Genomic DNA, 6,000 nt, shown 5'->3' on the forward strand with positions numbered 1-6,000 from the left:
GTAAACATGAGAAACTGAAAATATTCTTTTATCGCCTTCTAGTTTATGCAAAAACTAGAAAAGAGCAAAAAGCATTCCTGATTTTTCAATTCCAAGAGGAATCCATCCAAACTGTTTCTATTATTAGCACATGAAATGGTAGCTAAAGAAGCTACTGTGGTTAACAAATGAATAATTCATAGTCTCTAAAGAATTCAGTCTCTTCGTCTTTTCCAGGTCCACCTTAGAACTGGAGCCCCACGCCTCTCTAGTCTGGAGTTCTCATAAAGGAAACCACATAGAAATTGTTTTCAGCAGTTAAAAATTGGCCACGATAAGCACTGAGAACAACAGTAAGACAAGCTGGAGACCTTAATATGAACCTTTATAACTGATTGATAAAACTCTTAAGATTATACAAAAATTGACAGAAATTATCATTAAAGTTTCCAGTCTCTGTTCCATGGATATCACTGAGCTGGGATTTCACTGAGATTTAAACTGTCTTTAAGTAGCCCTCCAAATAAAATATGTCAACAAATTAAATAGGACATATAAATAATTTTAAACACATTTCAGTACACTCTAATCTAAATTCAAATTATTTTCTATGATGTGAGGCACTGAGAATTTCAAGTACAAAAAAAGAAAAGCACTTCAATTAGTGAGTGAAAGATGTTAATAATGTTGAAAGGCCTGATGCGTGTGGGTCAACACAAGAACAGAGGCCAAAGCCGCCACCACGATTCAGCCAAAGTTCCCAGAAAACACTCAACTTGGTTTTGCCTTCAGAAGAGGGGTGTCAAGTATTAAAAAATATGTGGGCATTTTTACTTTCAAATTTCCTTTTAAAAAATGTTTTTTCCACAAACAAGCAGTCTCTGCCCAGTTTTCCTGTTTTTTTTTTTTTAAGATTTTATTTATTTATTTGACAGAGATAGAGACAGCCAGTGAGAGAGGGAACACGAGCAGGGGGAGTGGGAGAGGAAGAAGCAGGCTCATAGCAGAGGAGCCTGATGTGGGGCTCCATCCCATAACGCCGGGATCACGCCCTGAGCCGAAGGCAGACGCTTAACGGCTGTGCCACCCAGGCGCCCCTGTTTTCCTGTTTTAAGGTTCCTCCCTGTTTAAATTCTCCAAGTAACTGGTGGAAAAGCTCAGAAACCTGGGAGAAGCCATCACCCACCAGAGACCACAGTTTACCCCTGCCTGTATCCAAGTTTTTTGTTTGTTTCAGTAAGCACCACACCTAGCGTGGAGCCCAAGGTGGGGCCTGAACTCATGACCCTGAGATCAAGACCTGAGCTGAGATCAAGTCAGACCCTTAACCAACCGAGCCACCCAGGCAACCCCCAAGTTGTTTTCAATGTTAAGATTTCAAAGATCTCTCTCTAAAGCATGACTCACTTCTTAGAGTTTGCTTAACATAACGAAAGACTCAAGTGAACTTTTTTTTTTTTTGATAATGCAATGTTATCATTTGTGAACATGAGTCTACCGGGATATATTAAAATTCCAGTTAGGAACTAACTTTCATTGAGTCTGCTCAGTGCCAGGCACTGTGCCAAGTACTTTCTCGGCTTTCTCTCATTTACAGCTAAGGGGTAGGGTATACCTGACAATAACCAAGTAGCACATACCCAGTATTACCTACCGCTACCACCACGGAAGTTAGCTCACACCTAGTAAGTGGCCAAGCCAGGTCAGTTCAAGTCCGGAGCTGAGGCTCTTAGGCACTACACTGCTATGCAACTTCTCAAGGACACAGGGTTCCCTGACCAGAATTCAAACCCAGACCAAGGTACGGAAAGTCACAAATTCAAGCCATTGGACCGCACAGCATGTGCTGAGCCGTCTGACCCCACACCAAAAGGCCCCAGATGGTTATGTATTCGGGGGTCTGCTTTTTAGGGTTTTCCTGTCTCCTTTCCTGGTGTGCTGTTGATCTCATTTCTTCCATGCTGTATGTGGATATGTACCCTTTCCACCGCTGCCAGCACGTCTAGTCCCTAGCAGCCCCCCTTCTCCCTTTATCATGACCTTCTATCTCGATGCTGTTCTCCAATTTACAAAGTGCTTCCACATACCTTATCTCATCTAATCTAATTTTCCATTTCTAATCTGTTTGGGGATGAGCAACCAGATTACCCATAGTTCCAACATGCTTAGATAAGTAAAAGTCATTAGGCTCCAAGTGAGATCCTGAGGCAGTCTCCCAGGAATAAAGTGCGGAAGCCTTACTGCAAAAGATGGGGGGGGGCATTTCTCCCGCAGTCCTGACCTTCCCTCACCATTCACTCATTCTACAGGTCACTCATTCAGTAAACATTTACTGAGTACCTGCTATGTGCATATATTACATTGAGTGCTAGGATTATAAGAATGATCAAACTCAGCTTCCTGCCTTAGAGAAGTGCCAAGACTAAGAGAGAGATAAATATGTCCACAGATCCCTACAATGAGAGTGGCCCACCAGCATTAAGATAGCCTGGCACAAAGGATTATGGGAATGGCGACGGTATTGCCCAGTCCAGCAGAGAAGATTTTCTAGAAGATCTGAGGCTGTGGAGGAAGCTTACTATCTCTTTCTTTATGGTTCTCAGCTAGGTGGCAGACACTGGGATGGCTAAACTCTAGATAAACCATGGAAATGGTTCTCAAATCTGGCTGCTCATTAGAATCACTTGGGGACCTTTCAAATCAAACTAATGACAAGACATGGTGACTCTGGGAAACTGTCGGGCGGTACCTACCCAAGCTGAACAGATACATACCCTGCGACCCAGCAGCTCCATTCCCAGGTATGAACCCAACAGAAATGTCCACCAGAAGCCAGGCACGAGACATATGCAGCACACAGCAGCACTGTTCACAGCAACCCCAACCTGGAAATGACCCAGCTGTCCACCGGTACATCCACAGGATGGGATATGACTAGCAATAAAAAGAATGAGCCATTTGTATCCATGACATGGGTGACTTGTACAAATATCACCCTGAGTGAAAGAAACCTTATACAAATGAGCACCTACTGTATGGGTCCACTCATATAATGTACCCAAACAGAAAAAAATGAATCTATTGTTTTAGAAGTCAGGGCTAGTGGTGCCCACTGGTGAGGGGTGTGACTGGGAAGGGGCATAAGGGTGCTGATAATGTTGTGTTTCTTAATTGGTGTGCTGATTATATGGATGTGTTCAATTTATAAAGATTCATCAAACTCTATACTTAGAATTTGTATGATTTCCTGAATTCATGTTATATTTCAATATGAAGTTTATTTAAACATTAAAAAAAAAAAAAGAACTGCCAGGGTGCCTGGGTGGCTCAGTTGGTTAGGTGTCTGACTCTTGATTTTGGCTCAGGTCATGATCTTGGGGTTGTGAGATTGAGCCCGATGTCGGGCTCCATGCTCAGCGGGGAGTCCACTTCATATTCTCTCTCCCTCTCCCTCTGCCCTCCCATGCACACACACACTCTCTCTCTCTCTAAAATAAATAAATAAATCTTTAAAAAAAGATTCTCTCTTCCTCTTTCTACCCCTTTCCTTGAAAGAAAGAAAGAAAGAAAGAAAGAAAGAAAGAAAGAAAGAAAGAAAGAAAGAAAAGACCAGACCAGACCCAGGCCTGGGCCTCACTACAGACCAATTAAGCTCAGTGGGGGTGGTGGGGGGAACCCAACATTTGTGTTTTGTAGAAGCGCCCCAGATGGTTCTGATGTACAGCCATATCTGAAAACCAAGCGGTTTGGTGTTCCTGTATTTATCAATAGCTCCTTTGGGGGAACAGCCTGGCACATGGCAAAGGGAATGAGTTCTGGAGTCAGGCCCATCAGCAATGAGGTTCTGATTTGCACTGACGGTGTGGGGCATTTGTCTGGATGATCCCCAAACCCCAGTTTCCTCCACTGAATAACGGGCATAACACCACCTCCCTCCCAGGATTGTTGGGAGGATGAAACAAGGTAATATACTTAAAGCACCTAGCACAGTACCTAGAATATAGTTGGTACTTGAGGAGTGATAGCTACTCTACTCCTTTTCCTCCTTTGCATCTAAGTCCCTAAGTACAGCGATGAGCGATCTCTGTAAACACACAAAACTCACACTCTCCAATTTCTCCTCCTGAATGAGTTTCTTTGTAAAGACTGAAGTAATATTATACCTGGACTAATGATGTCAAACGAATATCGGACATTTCTGGGCCCTAGTTTGCTCACTCTATTCAGCACCTGCTATCCCTGAAGATGAATGGAGAGGACACAGACCATCCGTAAATGCAAACCACAGACCCTCCTTCGGCAGGCTTTACTCCTGCCCTCATCCTTAAGAACAGTGCCAGCCCTGTGCGAGCAAAGACAAGGCCAAGATGTGAGTTGGCAAAAAGAACAGAAAAAAAATGAGTAGCTTGGAAGACATACCATCCATAAAATGTGCCAAATGAAATGCTTTTGTATAAAATGTCATAGTTTAGTAAAAACAAACCAAACAAAATTCTGAGCTGAGAGCAGAAGATCCAGGTTGGAGTTTTGATGCTACGACTGGTAAGCTGTATGACTTTGGTTAACTAACTTTTCAGTTTCCTACATGCTTTACAAAGGCACAGTGAGTTTCAGATAAGGTAGGTAGAAGGCATTCTAAAAAAATTAAGCAGCAAAAAAATGCAAGATGACGATACAAGCTGCAAATTCACTTTATTCCAAACTCCAATCACCAACCACCACCACCCCCGGAGACTGAGAACTCTCTGATATTAACCGCTCCGAGCACACCCAGCCTGAAGCTCACTTATGTAAGAAGGGACTGCAGCACCGCCTGGCATGTAGCATAATACTTTGCTTAAAAGAAATCCTTGGAAATGCCTCAGCTGAAGTACAAGGACAGGCCCAGGTCTTAACGTTTTGGAGAGAGGTGCTCTCAGTCACAGAACACCAGAACTGTGGCTGGAGCAAATGATGTCATTCAAGCTCCTCTTACCATAGTCAATGTCAAAATTAAGATAGGAAGTTCAAGGACAAATTGTGGGCTTTCCAGGCAAATAAAAGTTAGAAAAGCAGTTTGGACCTTAGAATTGTGCTGTTAAAATTGTTAATACTTTACAGAACATCAACTGAAATTTATCCTATTCTGTGATTGGGGGGGGGGTTACGTGAAGCTTTTATTCACAAAACCACAAGTAGTTGCATAGGTGAATATATTCCCTTATTCCATTTGTATTCCCACTACACATTAAGAAAAGAAAAAAAAATCATGTGAGTCACCTCTATAGCCCAAAACAATAACAAACCAAAAATAAAAATAAGATTTTTGAAGAGACAGAGATAAACTCAAGGGCTCTCCACTCTAGAGCTAAGAAACGAAATAGCTCAAATACCTGTTGGGTTCCTTAATGACTGGAAAATGAAAACTCGAAATTAACTACGGGCACGTTGGTACACCTTGCAGAGTACAGGTCTTCCCCCAACCACAACCCATTCCTGCGACAGACCTGTGTACTCGACGCCCAAAATATCCCCAAACGTGCGGATGCCGGGGACTGAGGGGGTGGGGGGGAGGCATCAAATTAGTATCGAAAATGGTACTGTTGACTCCTGTCCTGGTTCCGGGGGAAAGAAGGAATCCTGTTCGCTGCAAAGCCGGCGGCCAGAGCCGGACAACTCACCCCTAAGTTTGGCGCGTCCTCGCTCGGCGCCCTCGGCCCCCGCCGCCCCCCCCCCGGCCCCCAGGATCCCAAGGCAGTGCCAGGCCCTGGCCGAGCACCGACCCCACGGCTGGGGCTGCGAGCCACGGCAGGGGGAGGAAGGGCGGCTCCTCTGCATCCCGGGTCCTTCGGCACCACCCTGGCCCTCGCATTCTCCCCTTCCCGTGACCCCCTTGCCCCCAGGCAGGTCACCTGGCTCGGCCGCTGCCCGCTGGTCCTCCCGCTGCTCGCTCGCTCCGGCCGCGCCGCGCCGCCGCCGCCACCTCCTGGAAGCGGCTCGCCCTCGCGAGTCACGGGGCCGGAGAGCGGGCGGGCGAGCCTG

General features: G+C 45.1%; 1 protein-coding gene across 4 annotated transcripts in view; it reads right to left on the minus strand.

The window, feature by feature from the left end:
- Positions 1–6,000, minus strand: part of ARHGEF6 (Rac/Cdc42 guanine nucleotide exchange factor 6) — a 93,973-nt gene that overhangs the window by 78,467 nt on the left and 9,506 nt on the right. Inside the window, exon 1 of one of the 4 annotated variants that reach the window (XM_034648840.1) lies at positions 5,871–5,994. The exons of the other annotated variants lie outside the window; for them this stretch is intronic. The gene's annotated coding sequence lies outside the window, so the exon portion shown is untranslated. Of the gene's footprint in view, positions 1–5,870; positions 5,995–6,000 lie in introns of those variants that run through there. 4 annotated transcript variants of the gene reach the window in all.

Source organism: Ailuropoda melanoleuca, chromosome X (assembly GCF_002007445.2).
Source record: "Ailuropoda melanoleuca isolate Jingjing chromosome X, ASM200744v2, whole genome shotgun sequence".
NCBI lineage: Eukaryota > Metazoa > Chordata > Mammalia > Carnivora > Ursidae > Ailuropoda > Ailuropoda melanoleuca.